This window comes from Tachypleus tridentatus, chromosome 1 (genome assembly GCF_004210375.1).
Source record: "Tachypleus tridentatus isolate NWPU-2018 chromosome 1, ASM421037v1, whole genome shotgun sequence".
In the NCBI taxonomy this organism is placed as follows: Eukaryota; Metazoa; Arthropoda; class Merostomata; order Xiphosura; family Limulidae; genus Tachypleus; species Tachypleus tridentatus.
Window position 1 is genome coordinate 150,137,000 of NC_134825.1, and position 16,378 is coordinate 150,153,377.

At 35.8% G+C, this 16,378-nt stretch overlaps 1 protein-coding gene across 3 annotated transcripts in view; it reads right to left on the reverse strand.

The window, feature by feature from the left end:
• Positions 1-565: 565 nt before the first annotated feature.
• The window catches only part of LOC143226854 (uncharacterized), a 140,988-nt gene continuing 125,175 nt past the window's right edge, over positions 566-16,378 (reverse strand). For all 3 annotated transcript variants that reach the window (XM_076458353.1, XM_076458354.1, XM_076458359.1), the window contains 3 exons: positions 12,973-13,108; positions 9,927-10,141; positions 566-1,087 (listed from right to left, as the gene is read on the reverse strand). The gene's annotated coding sequence lies outside the window, so the exon portion shown is untranslated. The remainder of the gene's footprint in view (positions 1,088-9,926; positions 10,142-12,972; positions 13,109-16,378) is intronic.

Genomic DNA, 16,378 nt, shown 5'->3' on the forward strand with positions numbered 1-16,378 from the left:
ACCCCTCTAAGTACAGCATCGAAAGCTGAAATATTTTCCGTTAATGTTTAAAACTATATTAGCCACCAAATCAATGCGGTTGTCACATACTCGAGACCCATTTCACACGAATTTGTGCTTAAAACCATTTAAGAACATTTTGTACATCATGATTCTAGAGGAAATTAATTTCTGTATGTGTATTTGAATGTTAGCCCCAACAATCTGCTTCTCTCGCATAACTGAACGCTTCCACGAGGTCTTTATTTTACCAAACAAGACTTGCATAATTAATCACAAATGACACTTTGTTTTTTACGTATCTTTGTAGTTTTTAACCCACACATTTGACAGTTTACGTACACTTACAGAGCTTTTTAATGACAGTTGCTAGGTGTTCGTTTCTCAACTTGTTCTTTGGTAGCTTTATAAAGTGACAATCATTTTGATTAACAACTATTGAAGTATTGATGACGACTTAATCTTATCAGTGAGCAGATGAATTATTTTCAGGAAGGCAGACCAGCTTTACTGCGTAATGTAATTATTTATATTTTTTCCATAACAGAAAATTTCCTATTCCATATGAGAGTCCAAGAAATTTATTAACATGACCTCAGGAGAAAAACAAACTACTATATACATAGTGGATGAACGTATAAATACGTCATTTTTATCAATCCCAGCACAAAAGTAGCTGTGTTTGAAAATTTCTCGGATAATCTCCACCTCAAAGCTCATTCTCTCCTAGAATTGTCTTAATAAGAGAGTTAGCAATCGTTCGGTATCAACTCCGTTTATTTCATCCACAGAAACCTAGGACTGATACTCTCAAACGGGAGGCCGACCACCAATGTATCGTAGCTGGGGTGCAAGGGAAAAGTTCAAATTGTTTACGTAATCACAGCAATGGGGTTCCATTAAACAAGCTACACAACAAAGTGCGACCACGGCCAACTGAAAGGGGATCGCAAAACGGATAACTCTTTTCCAAAAACAGTCCTGGTTCTTCTCCTCCGAAACCGTCTCTTCCACCAGTGGTACTTCTGCTGCAGATGTAGACACGACGTCGGAAGTAGTTTCTTGAGTTGTACTAGAAGTTTCAGACCTACAGAGAGTAATGAAAAGTAAGAGCTAAGAAATGTTAAATGGGAAAGTATAAAGACTTCGTCACTAAATATTTTAACGTTTAAATAATGAGTTAAAAACTCGTCAATTGAGAGGAATTATTCACTTGTGGGGACACAGATAACATGGGAAGAATGAAGTTGTTTCATTCCATACACTTCTATAACACAAACTGAATGATTACATTACTTCTTAACTTCTCAAATTTGGCAAGCCCACTTCAAACGTTTCTTACTTTAATTAGTTAGATTCAAAAGTTTGTCCAGTTTAAAACATAAAATCATATTTCTAAATTTTTACAAATTCATCGAACTTTAGACCTAAAAATACAGCTCGCAAAAACATTGAAGTTAAGCTTCATAAAAAAATAGTTAACGAACAAGATAAACCAACACACAATACACAGAGACTCCTGGATGTTAAGAGGTTTTGTTTTCTTTTTTTCTAACCATGTGAATTAAAATCACCGCAATAAACTGCAGTAAGCCCTCCAGGCTTATACCCAATAAAAATACATGCGACAATGGGCACATTAAAGGGGCAACTAAGTTTGGCCCTGGGCAGATCAATTTAAAAGTCTAATATTCTCCGATAAAGTCTGTACTTTCAGGCAGAGATCGAGACTTTGAGATTGTTTCCAGGCTTGAAAATATATTTCTATGTTAAGGTTGTCGCAGGTTTAAACAACTGAGTTTTATCATCCAGTAAAACAGAAACATGCAGAAACAAATCACTTTCTTTTGTGCAAAAACAAACATGAAATGCTAATGTGATTTTTTACATTAAGTCTGGAAATTCAAATATCCAAGTCTGTTTCAAGTTTTTCAACAAAACCATTACAGGCCTGTTTGCACTAGCCGTTCCTAATTTTGAACTAACAGACTAGAGGGAAGGTGTTAGGGTAGTTAACAGCACTCGCCGACAACTCGTTTTATCGAATAATACACGGTATGACGAAAAAATTCGAGAGATGTTCCGAATTGTAACGATGTTTATTCGATTTAACTTCGAAACTGACAACCTGGTGATACAAAATAACAGTTCTAAGCAGACTTGTAGCATCAAAATAATTTTGTCTTCTTGCTTCATAAAAATTACTTATCTTACTGGTAACTATGTAAGTGGTTAGATGTAAGTATAAGGAACTGTTTCTTAGCGAAAACGTTTACTGTTCTTAGCGTATGTTCAATTAAAAATGTTCTAAAACAATCTTAAATTACATTTAGTTTTTTATGGTAAGCAGTGAAATATTATATCGTGCATTTAAGCAAAAGCTACTCTTTTACTACCACATTAAAACGCCTTTAGGGCTGAAAAAGCGGTAAGGAAGATTCGAACCCGCGACCCTAAAAATTGCAAGTCAAGCGCCCCTAACCACCATGTCACGTCAGGCCCTCGCATGGAACGGAAAAAAATAATAGTTTTGTGATCCTTAAGATAAAAACTACAGTAAAAATTAACATTACGAATTTTTTAAAGATGTGGAGGCCGAGAATGCATACTGATAGTTCTACGATTTAAGCTTGCCCAGTTTCTATCACGCGCCAAGAATGAAATAATTTCGCTATTCCTTTAAGATTACCCGTAAATAAAAGACGTTATTGCTGAGTGGTTTCTCTCCCACTGGTCAGCAGTTCTAAATACATTCGATTATTCTCGAATTCTGGGTTCTCTAACATGGTAGGTAATGTACCGCAGGGATGAAAATAAATATAACCATATTACATGGTCCGGCATGGCCAAGCGTGTTAAGGCGTGCGACTCGTAATCTGAGGGTCGCGGGTTCGCATCGCGGTCGCGCCAAACATGCTCGCCCTTTCAGCCGAGGGGGCGTTATAATGGTACGATCAATCCCACTATTTATTGGTAAAAGAGTAGCCCAAGAGTTGGCGGTGGGTGGTGATGACTAGCTGCCTTCCCTCTAGTCTTAAACTGCTAAATTAGGGACGGCTAGCACAGATAGCCCTCGAGTAGCTTTGTGCGAAATTCAAAAAACAAACAAACCATATTACACACATAATGCAACGCATAACTTTAAATGAAAGTTATACAGCTTATATAAAAGGCTAAACATGGATGCAAATGCAACGAAATGAAATCAACTGGTCAGGATTACGTCATCAGGCCCTAAGCAACCTACCACCACGATACTAAGAAGGGAAGTTGAAATCTGATCTAAGCCTCGTAAATAGTTTTACAAATACCGTCAGAATGGCATGGTCACGCAGTCCTATACACCTATGTATTCGATCACTTTATTATAAACCCTGTTCCATACGGCACATAATTCCAGCATCGTCTCGTTCCGAAATTAAAATGAAAAATATTAGTATATAATATTACTTGTTGCACCACTAATGGGTCAACTTGAAGATAGATCCACACCATACAAGTCGTACACGCATTTCCCAGCCTCCTCTCCCCCCTCCATGTCTGGTAAAGCGGTTTCTCTTTAATTATAATATACAGTCAATCTTGATTTACTGCTGAAACACTTTATGATTAAGCTTCATTACAGTACCTTGATAACGGTCTTTTCGTTGAATAAGGTGTGACCCCAAGGACCCATAAATCTTGAAAGGGTTATCTTCAGGGTTTTCAAAACACCTTATTATAAAGACTGCGTCTCTGATTAAGACAGCAAACTGCCCTGGGAAGAACACGCGTTGCTTTCCAGCGAGTGGTAGAACTTCACAAGAAATTGAACCATATAAAAGTAACATTAATATCGCGAACCAGAAGGTCCAAGACCTTAATAGCCAGGTATTTGTTTAGATAAGTAATGACTGAAAGTGAGTCAGCTAAAAAGTACGCTCACAGTACTATTTAACCATCAAATTATAGCGACTTGGATTCTACGTCATTCACTACTGGTGAAGTGCTCGTAATTTTAGTTTTACTTCCTACGACAACTCCCAACATCAAGAACTGACCGGAAACACTGGTCGAAATCATTTTATACGAAAAGACACGTAAGGGAACACAGAGGTAATTAATGAAACGAACTGCAACAGAGACAATGTTTTTATATGATTCTGTGTATGCAGGTCTTACAAAACCTACAAGCAACTTGGTGAATACATTGTTTAGAAAATCTTTTATAAGACACGATGTCAGAGTTCGTGTTGACCCCAGGTGTAATTTAAACTTGCTTTGAACTTTATACTTGCGTTTCCCTTCACAGCCCACGCAATTACTTCGTTGTTTTTGAAGGGATTTCTTATTCGGTACATTTTTCTTAACGTTTCTACAACTGATAAACCGACAAAAATGTGGAAATATGAAGGATGTTCTCCTAACCTGCTTTTCGTTTTCCGTGCTGCAGATTTTACGATGAGAGTGTAATTTGTATTCATCTCCATGTACGTTTTCATGAAGTGATTGAATCTTAATTAATATGCCGAACTCCAAAACTGATATTATATTCATTTAAATAAAACAAACGTTGTGAGAGCGCTCTTCCGGTTTTTTATATTAAGCTGGTATAAGGACTATCTTACTTAGGACCAATATATTACAATAAATGAGCTTAAAAGCTTGGTAGTGCCTGTTTTTACGTTCTGTTTATCAACACTGCACATCTAGAATCCTATTAAACCTCTGCACTGGCGCAGCTGTAAAAAAAATTCGAATAATAAATTTCACAGATCTCTTCTTCAGCCAATGAAGACAACTAAACAGTTCATTTTGGAATACAGACCCCCTACTGTGACAAGTTAACTACTGTTTCAAGCAGTATCACTTTACATTTGCCCAGCTACGATTGTAATAAAAAACGTTCCAATAATCGTATACATTTACAGTTTTTTGTTGTTTTTTTGTGAAGCATAACAGATACTAATCACTTATACTGTTAAATTACCAAGTAAACTATTAAATCAAAAATGTATGATTTGAATAATGGATGGATTTGTATCGTTCATTTTAGTTTTAAATGTGCAAATATTGCTCTGTGGCATAGTTTTAATTATTTCAAAACTGGAAAGGGTAGTTTCAAGCTAAACGGTATGCGCATGTTTGTGTTGTATAACAGGTTTTATGTCAGCTTGAAAAAAGTCATTCATTTTTTTCCGCATATTTCGTATTCACAGAGAAAATGAGGATTAACAACTTGGATGTCAGCTTTACTATTCGTTCGTAATTTGTTGTGCAGTGCTAAAGTGGCAGCTTAGTGTTGAGAGCCGATTATACAACATCGAACCTAACACTACAAATATATGAAACAATAATAATGTTTAGAAGTTTGAGATTAGACTAATATAAATGGAAAGTACACATTTAATTCAAATATACAGAAACCTCTGTACAGTGATTGAAAATGTATTATAAAACTTCCACGACTAACTCTAGTGTAAACAGTAAAAAACAGATTGGCCTTCTTGAAAAAAATGACACACAATATGTCAATATAACACACAATAAATACATAAGTAATAATTCGTAAGCATTACACGTAAAACACAGCAGCATTAACACTTTGACAACAATAAGTACTGACCGTACATCAACAACACGTCAGGATTAACGCTGAGTAAAGACAAATAAGTTGTATTAAGTAAATAACGAGAAAATCGTGCTGTTTGTTTTCCGTTTAAAAGCACATGCACACAGTATTCAGAGTAACGTTATTGTTTTTAACGAAAGCCATACATTCTTAATTTTTATACGTAATAAATACATATAATCGAAAAGACGTTATTTTAAAAATTTAGTAATATCCATTTTTCTTTTCTTTTCTTTAAGTCATCCGTATTTCTCTAAAACAAGCGTTATTTTATCAAAACCTTAACAACAAAATGTTAGTTATTGCGCAAGCTCTACAAACTTAACAAATAAATGTAAAAGCGCTCTTAAACTCTGCGAAGCGCCATCTTATGGAATTTTAAACGAATTTCCTTTTTGTTTTCAAAGTTTTAACACAATCTCATTAAGCGTAAAAAGAAAGTTTTCATCTGAGATTATATTCATTCATTATATTCAGATTAATGTGCGCAGAAACGAATTAACAGTAATGAAAAGAGTACAAAGAATAATGGTTTGCACATTTTAAAACGTAACACGCAACTACTACGACCTAAAATCATGGTTGTTGCTATTATCATACATAAAAAAAAATTGGCCTTGAATACTTCGGTATTTCAATGTCTTAAAAGAAACAAAAAAAATTGCTTGTCTTCGCTACGAAAGTGATAAAATCACCTTAATACCTCTGTTGTGTTGTATATATAACATATACATGGTTAAAACTTTTATTTCATTCTTTCCATTTTCAGAGAGAGAGAATTTTTACGAAGACGTCACATTTTCACAGAGACAATTTATACGAGTCGTACTTTCATTAACCCACAAGCAACAGTAATAAAGTGCTGAATAGGGAAAGGTGGGGGAAGGGAATTTTGGGTGTGGTGACCAAGATAAAACTAAGCAGGTAATTTCTATGCACCTGTGGATACTAATCTGGATACAAAGAACGGTTGTGTAAATAAAAAAACAAACTCTCTTCCACCTAACTGACATGTCTCAGATATCAAGACTGTTCTACCTAACAGCTGTAAGTGCTGGCTGTTTTCGTTAAAGCTGAAAAATGCTGCTCGTTAACTTGACACTGGAAATAGCGTCGCAAAAACAGAAAGTGTTGAAGTCTATAGAGTTTAGTCTTTAAAGTCTAAACGAGTTTTCAATCACATGAAGGAAGGTTTCTCACAAAGTAGATAAAACTCCCAGGTTCTTAAATGTTGTATAGCGACATCATGAAGAGAGAACTAGTTAACAATTATAACTAGTTTGACTTTGGAATCGAAATGAGCTTTTAACAAAGCAATCGGTAGTTGGACACTGCGGTTCTTAGGTTTTGTCCATTACATTTTAACCCTCTCTCTGTGGGACCTGAGTGTCCTAGAAATAAAATCCTATGACAACTAATGTTCTGTGTTCGACAAACCACAAGAATACTTTCGTCATATGCTACAACACTTTTAGCAATCCTATATACATTGAAACTGACATTTATCTCCAACATTTTAAAAGTAACACGTGGTTTCGCAACAGCTCTTGACTTTTATAAAACATTCGAAAAGGTTAGTTACTGTAGTTAGCCAATGTTTGTGGGTAAATAAAATATTCCACAGGTAAACTTGTATGTAAAGACGGTTAAATATAGAAAGACAAGCAACATTTAATTATTCCTTGAATTTCGCGCAAAGCTACTCGAAGGCTGGCAACACTGGCCGCCCCTAACTTAAAAGTAATAGTTTTCGAACTCTGAACTCTAAGATCGTTGGCCGAGTGTTCTAGCCATCAAGCCATACCAGGCTGACAGGTAACTGTATGTTAAGATATGTAACTGTAGATACATATAGAAAAGATAATTGTACATATGTATAGACAAGTGATTGTTGGTGTATACAAGACATGTAGATGTATGCAAATAGATCAGCGATGTTTGAACAATAGTGTCTGTAATCGGTATATCTATATGTATAATTCGATAACAGCAGATGTAAAGCGAACAGTTACATTTAACTTGTATAACGACTTGCTTTTATGTTGTTCTATTGGCGATGTTCGTATGTTATACCACAATAAAAATGTTTAAATTTTTACCCATTACTCCATTTTATGTGAAAAACTTAAACATTGCGGGATAATCACGTACCAAATATATGGATAATCTCAAAAGTAACACGTGCAATTAGTTTCAGTATTGAGTTGTTGTTGTTTTTTTTAAGTAACCAAAAAAGTCATAGGCCTATAACAAATTTGGTTAGAAAACTGTGTTTGAAACCATTAAAGTAAGGTCGAAAAAGATCGGTGGCTATTCATCAATCAGACTTCACACAGAATGTTAAAATGTTGTCACTGAATATAAATATATCAACGGCTTTAAAATCTGGTATTAAGTTGGTGTTTGTTTGTTTGTTTTTTGAATTTCGCGCAAACCTACACGAGGGCTATCGGTGCTAGCCGTCCCTAATTTAGCAGTGTTAGACTAGAGGAAAGGCAGCTTAGTCGTCACAACCCACGGCCAACTCTTGGGCTACTCTCTTACCAACGAATAGTGGGATTGACCGTAACTTTATAACGCACAAACGGCTGACAGGGCGAGCATGTTTGCTGTAACAGGGATTCGAACCCGAGACCCTCAGATTACGAGTCGAACGCCTTAATCCACCTGGCCAGTCGAACCCTAAATTGGTGTCATAGATATAAACCCACTTCACTTAAAGTAAGATGATGTTAAAACAGTAACAAAAGTGTAAACCATTATAACATTGACAAATTGGTTCGTTTTGGTTGTTAAACTATGTTAAAACAGTAACAAAAGTGTAAACCGTTATAACATTGACAAATTTGCTACGTTCGTTTTGGTTGTTAAACTATGTGATAAACAACATAAAGAAACACCTGAAATTCAGTATTAGTTTGTTTTTTTATACGACTGGAAAAGGCACCTAGGAAATTCAGGCGTATTTATAATATGATCTTTGTTCCGAGTTATGTTTTGTTCGTCATATTTAGTTTAATTCTTTGCAAGTCTTAGCCACTGGTGGTTGTGTGCTTTCTTATACCAAAGGCATATCGGGTTATCTGCTGTGTCAACCGAGGGGAATTGAATCCCAGAGTTAAGCACTGTAAATCCAAAGATTTACCGCTATCCCACTGAGGGACTACTCTGTGTTCGTTTTTATTTTGTTTGTTTCTTTAATGAATAAAAAGTACACACGCTGTACGTGCTTAATAAAAACTTTTAAAACCTAACACATCGATATACAATTTTATTATTACCGTATTAATATAAAAGCCTGTCCAAAATGACGGCAAACTATTGTTGAATCAATAATAAAAAATTACAAAATTTAACTGAAACTAATTCGTCTGTACTTCTTGATGACGAGAAACCCACTTGAAATAAAAATGTAACGCAGAACGGCTGGTATGGGTACTAACACTTTTCTTGCGTCTGTACCAAAATACACGCATTCTTCACTTATTTTACCTGTGCAGAAGTGATTGTTTGATTACCACATATGTAGCAAAAACTACTCACAAAAATGAAATCCTGTTGTGAACAAATTTGCGTGTGTACTCTAAAAGTGACATAAATAGCAGTGTTCAGCTTTTTCACTGTATTCTTTGCCATGAATTAGAAAACATAGTATGGACATTCCGACTTAAAATTTCAACTCTTTCGACTGTACAAATGGCAAAATATATTTGGTTGTAATAAATGTTAACTTTTCTTTGTTTTAAGGCCAAATACATAATTAATATGTTTAAATACCAAACTAATATCTAATAATTGACATTTATTCATCGCTTAAAATATTAAATACTGACTATAGCGTTAGTAAAAACCATTTTGTTGAGAGAGTGTGTGTGTGTGTGTGTGTGTGTTTGTGTTTTTTTTTTCTTATAGCAAAGCCACATCGGGCTATCTGCTGAGCCCACAGAGAGGAATCGAACCCCTGATTTTAGTGTTGTAAATCCGGAGACTTACCGCTGTACTAGCGGGGGCATTTTATTGAGCACCGTATACAGAATGGCATGTTGCATCATTGTTTAAAACCATTCTGTTGAGCACTGTGTGCAGCATGACACTGTGCATCATTATTTAAAACAAGAATAATAAAAACTTTCTTTGCTGTTGTCAACCGTTTCTTCGGTTTCAACACATTTTCAATTATTGTATCCACCCCTCTCTCCTATTCCTCAACCAGAAAGGTCTTTGGCCAAAACATCACTAATCTTAACGTAACTAAAACTATTTTGATAAACTCCTTAGGTGGTTTATGATTGGTTGATGACATTAACTAACTTACTTTACTTCTTCACATGTATTTTCACGTGAGTTTTCTTCTTCGCGCACTTTCAATTGTTGCGTGTCTACACGTTGGCCCCGACGTCGAAGCTGGCAGACACGTTCATTCAGAGAGGACAACTGATCAGAAAGGACACTCCAAGCTTGACCATCATCAAGCTTAGGCTCCAAGTCTGTTGATAATCGATACAACTCAGCTAAATATTCTTCTGGACTCTGCAAAAATAAGTCGTTTCCAAAACTAAATATCAGTTACCGACATTGAAACTTCTATATGAAAACACAATGACTTAAAAACTTTTTTTCATTTAATTTTAATTTCAAAAGTTTTACCACAATCATAGAAACAGTGGACCTTGGACTTATCCTACAAGTTCGATAAATCTAATACAAAGAAAATGGTAACAATTTTAGACTAGAATATGTGTGCCAGTTGTTAACACGTTTAAACGTATGTCGAACTAATAACAAGTTATTTTCTGGAACTATGTGGTACACACTACACGTAATGTATTTCACACAAACTCCAGATGCCCTGTCACCAAGTTAGCTTTTTTTTTTTTTACAAGGAATAAATATAAAGGTAGTTTCCACACGCTGCAGCAAACAAGTCGTTAGAGAGAATATGAAGTTTTCAAAGATAACAGTAAGCGTTAACTAATAGATTACAGCAGCTGCGAACTAAGGAATTACTACAGTAAATATCACATCAAGCTATCAGTTCCAAGGGTTGAAGAATACAATGATAGACCATCAAGCTAATTTCAAAGGTCGTAGATGTATTTGTTGTTGTTGTTTTTATTTTGCCCAAAGGGCTATCTTCGCTAGCCATCCCTAATTTAGCAGTGTAACAGCTACTCATCACCACACACTTCCAACTCTTTTACCAACAAAAAGTTGGGTTGACCAATTTAACGTCTTCACGGCTAATAGGACAAGCATGTTTAGTTTGAGGAGGATTTGAACCCATAGCTCTCAGATCACGAATCGAGCACCCTAACCACCTGGCAAAGGTCGTAGAAGATGTTTTGGAGAGAATGGTTACTAATCGTTTCCAAACGTAGCAGATACCACATAATATATATTTACAGGGACAGCGAAGCACACTATAACTTGTTAGTTGTTTACAAAATATGTAAATAACACTTCAGGTTAACTTACTGTTTACATTGGACAAATATTTAAAAAAAAATCGATACCTGGTTGCGAAGTAAAAGCATTAAGCCTTTCCATGTCACAACGAGAACAAAGAAATTGAACTCCAAGTTACAGAGAGAGCTTGGCTTCCCAGTTACACCCTCCTAGCTTCAAGATGACATGCCAAAAAATATCGTGAACACAAAGACATCGGTAGAGATAAATTCTTCATGCACACGTGTTTTGTAGTCAAACTGCATTTGGAGTTCAGCTTATTCGAATAGCACTATATTTTATTGGTTCTTCAAACGTCTGATTAACAGTTTAATCCGTTAGGCCTTTTTTTCTGATTATAAATAATCCTATGGCAGGAGTGGTTTTCATTGTATACAGTCGCACATCAACGATCATGGAGGAGTTTTTCAAAGTTACAATAGGTCATGCAGCTGATGCTTCACTTACAGGTTTACATTTCTTAAAGTATGAAAGGCAAGTTTAACATCAGTATCACATAAATTAAATGGTTGTAGTTTCACAGGCAGCAACGCCTATCTTAGCTCTGTCGCTAGGGGTCTCTTCATAGTAGAAGTCAGCAGTTACTGCTACTCGACCTTTGACCTTTCGCTTTTATAAAGTACTTTAGCAAAGAGGAATTATGCAAATTAAGATCGTAGCCGGATGTCTACGGAAGAACTGTAAAGGCGTCAACCACTTCGTAAAGAACAAGCTCTGAAGTTACCAAATGGGTGGGAATTCACACCAAACCTTATATCAGTTGTTATGAACATTACCTACAATATTTCATTTGTTGTGAACTCGTGTTTTGACCCGTGAAAGATATTGTATAGCTTAAACTTTACGCATATGACTATGTTATGTCTTGGTTTTATCTCTGGTATCATTTATTCAAACAATACTTTGAGCTAAATAAAGAAAAAATTTATCCACACATTTTATATTTATACTGGTTTCATATACTTGGAGTGAAAAAGAAAACCCCAAATGTTTTCGGGCAGTTTATTGATGAAACGATCTTGTGCTTAATTTTGAAGTGTTTATAATTTTAGTTTAATCATTTGAGTTTACGAGCCAGCAATGAATGTGATCTACGCACATTGGACACTATAACCATTCGACTCAAAAAACTACTGAACAACGGGCTCTGTTTCGAAAACTTAATACATGATCAAATTCTACAAACGTGACAATATGTACTTGAATACGTTGCTGGGTGATTCTGTGTATTTTGTTTTTTGGAATTTCACTCAAAGCTACGCGAGGGCTATCTGCGCTAGCCGTCCCTAATTCAGCAGTGTAAGATTAGAGGGAAGGCAGATAGTCATCACCACCCACCGCTAACTCTGTACACATTCAATAAGAGGAACTGAAAAAATCGGGGTGAAATTCACTAATTTGCTACGTAATATTCATAGGGGCCCTAACAATAGTCAGTGAAATTATCTGAAATACAGACGGTAGTTTTGTTTAACAGAGAACCTGTAATTATAAAAGTTGTCGTCCTCACGCACTGTGGCGTAAAAAAAAAAAAAAAAGTTGGAAAACAAAACGTGTTTATAAAACTGAGATAGTTCAAGTCGCCATCGGCATTTTGGGGTTAAATGAACGTTTGAAATCTAAACTTTGTATGTTTAAAAGCTGTTCTTAACTTTATAGGGAAAAAAACGAGAGGCCAAAGAAAAGATTGGTTGTCATTGTCACGCGATAAGGCAGACCGGAATTGATTAGCTCCTAAAACGCAATGTGAAAGTAACAAACAGTTTATATCCATCATGAAGCTTGCAGATTGCACGAAAAAAAGAAAGTTCGTTAAAAAAAACATTTTATAACAAGAAAGAAAGGAGAGACTGTAATAAAGGCTCCCACAAATATATCAGAAGTTCTTTTCTCACCTGTTCTATAGTAGTTGGTTCCGTAGAAGAGGACATCCCGATTGATTCAACCTTTTCTTGAATAGTCTTGAATTTTTCGTTGTAAGTCTGCCACTGAACTCGGACTGCCTTAAGCTGCGACAACGTGTTTTCATAACTGTAATGTATAATACAATATTTTAGTGCAAGACTGCTGGATGATTGTAGGGTGTCGTGAACTACACCAGCGTAAGATGATGATAACGTGGGCTCACTAGTTACGTACTTCACAGAGTAAGACGAGTAGAATGCCCTAACTAGTGCAAAAAACTGAAGTAAATACATAGGAAACATGAAATAAATTATTGTTATTTAATTTCAATGAAATTAGGATAACGATTCTCATTTCTGCTAAACATTTCTATCTTCCAGGTTACATGATTTTTCTATTTCTAACGTTTTTTTCCCTTATTTCTTCTCAGCTCTATTTCACGTTTTGGCAAAGATCGTATTTACAAACCTACTATTCAAACTTATTCTCAACTACTAAATGCACTTTGTTTCATCAGCGAATTTGTTTTTAGCTCAATGTATGGATTTGAGCTGAAAACATTAGCTGTCCGCGCTCCGTTCCACCGTGAGGAACTAAACCATAGATCTTAGAGTTGTAAGTTCGTAAACTTATCGAGCAAGTTCCAGGAGTCAGGGCCCTTGGCTCGCAACTTGCGTGTCACGAAATCGGACTTCTTAGCCAAAAATTCGTCCTTTCGTCCGTTGCGGTGTTATAATATTATGAACAATACCACTATTAATTTGTAAAGAGTAGCCCAATAGTCGGATACATATACATGCGTTTCCAATTTAGGAAATTAAATATCGTGACCAAAAATACATTCAAGCACACGTCACTTGCTGTAGTTTCGAAATAATCGGAAGCCGCTGTTATGTAAAAAGGTAAAAATTCATATTTCCACATGTGCAAGTAAATATTTTTTATTGCAAAACTTTTATTAAATTAAATGCTTAGTTAACATAAAGTGCATTCTTTCGGTTATATAATGGTACGTAAAACTGATAAGTATGATTGGAATGGCACATTTCTAGCAAAATGGCAATTTGGGTCATGTTGACACCTTTCACTTGGGTTGGATTAAGACACGTGTCAGCCAGCCCCTCAGTGAGAAGTTTGCATATAAATTTTTATATTCTTTAAACAAAGATAGATATATTACAAAAATCTTTAAATAAATCGATTAATTTAACTTGCTGTCTAAATGTTGAAACGTTAACGAAACTTAAATTATTACATATTCTTTCTACGCATTGAACTGCAAACCGTGTTTCTAGAAATTAAGACGAGAAACATTTATTTTATTTCACTTACTTAAATATGCAATAAACGTACAGATATAAATAAAGTTTTTAATCACTTTCATCAGAGGACACTCACTCTAGAGCGTGTCAACTTTCCCTGTAGTTGGAATAGGTTGACACACAGTATTCTTTTTATGCTGTGTAAAAGTATGGTCTAGCTTGGTTTGAATTTCGCGCAAACTACACTAGGTCTATCGGCGCTAGTCGCCCCTAATTTATCAGTGACAAACTACAGAGAAGGCAGTTAGTTATCATCCCCCACCGCCATCTGTTGGACTACACTTTTACCAACGCATAGCGGGATTGACCGTAACCTTATAACGCTCCCATTGCCGAAAAGGCGTGCACATTTTGTGGAACGGATATTCAAACCCACTGCATGATAGAGGCTCATAGGTTAACGACCGTTTTCTTGACGGGTGTTTAGGTTTCCACGATAACGGAACAATGCTAAATGTATATGGTACACACGTACTCTTCAGTCCAATGTTAGTATTGTTCCGCTAATGTAGATCTAAACTTTATAATATATTCTTGATTGCAGCGATTACAAACTTGTGTCTTTACGTTGTGATTACTGAGTGCCTATGGTTGTATCTATGTTGTAGTTTTTTCCGTGGTTGTTGGTGTTATAATTTCGTGTGGTAGTTGAGTCAAGTTATCCCTCGTCTTCCATACAGGTTCGTAAACTGAGACGACATTTCATAGATCACAGCAGTAAATATCGGATCATCCCTTAAGTAATGTCCGATTTTAGGTTCAGAAAAAGAAAAATGATTTCAAACGCTTTTAAATGTTATTTAATCAATAATATAAGTTCCATTACATTATTATCAACAATTCACTAGCTTCTGAATGCCACTTTTATAAAATTCTTGGGTTTGGAAGAAAAGAATGTGGAGAGGGTAATTTCGACATCTACTTGTGTTCCAAATTATTTCCATCAAGGTAGTTCTGGAAACTCCTGAATAGATGATAATCAGATGGGGCAAGGCTGGAGAATAAGGAGGATGTGGAAGTTTTTTCCAAGTCTAGCTCTTCAGTCTTTGCAGATGTGATCCTTGCTGTATGGGACCGCGTATGATTCTGGTGTAACACAACACTTTTACGACTGATCAAAGAAGGACTCTTTTCTTTCAATGCAGCATTCAAGTGCTCTAACTGTTGACAATAAAAGTCTGACGTAATGGTTACATTCAGTAGCAGCAACTCAAAGTGGATCAAACCAACAATATCACACCAAAACGCTTAACAAATCTTTCCTAGGGTGGAGAGGTCCATTTTGGACTATGCTTTAGCCAGTTTACCTGCACTGAACCGTTGTCTGTGACAATTAACATTTTTATAAAATATCCATTTTTCCTCTCCGTCACTAATCTGTCCAAAAAAAGGTGAGCTACATTCACGAGAGTGTAGAGAAGTGCAAATGTCCACTCTTGCTCTAAAGATGACTTCTGTCAAATCATAAGGGACCCATTTTCTAAGTTTAGATACCTTTCCAAGCTGTTGCAAATGACGGTGAACTGTTGAATAGGTTGAATTAAGCTTCTGTGCTAGTTCTTCAACTGTTACAGCACATCAAGTGCAGCCAACAGTAAGTCATAGTTAAACTCAATAGGACGACCTGAACATGGCGCATCACTTAAGCTGTAGTCACTGATCTGAACTTCTGACACCACCTTCGACATTTTCTCTCATTGAGAGACTTCGCATCTTAAACACCTTGAATGTTTTGTGTAGTTTCTGCTGCACTATTGCCTTTTTTAAACTCATAAAACATTATATGTTTAATGTGCTCCTCAGACACATCCATCTTCATAAGGGTTTATTTGATTACAGTTGGATTAGTTTCTTTTATTTGTCTGAACATTTTTATACATGTCCCACTACATATTTTAGTCATTAAAGCCTTCTACAACGACAGAAATGATGATGCACTTTCTGTATTAAATTTTCAGACAGTACTTATGGGATGACCTGATAGACAAAACGGGTGTGCATGCATTATCATCAGAATATGGTACCCATTTGTGTCATGATGACGAGAAACCCATTGAAGTACAAATGTATTGCA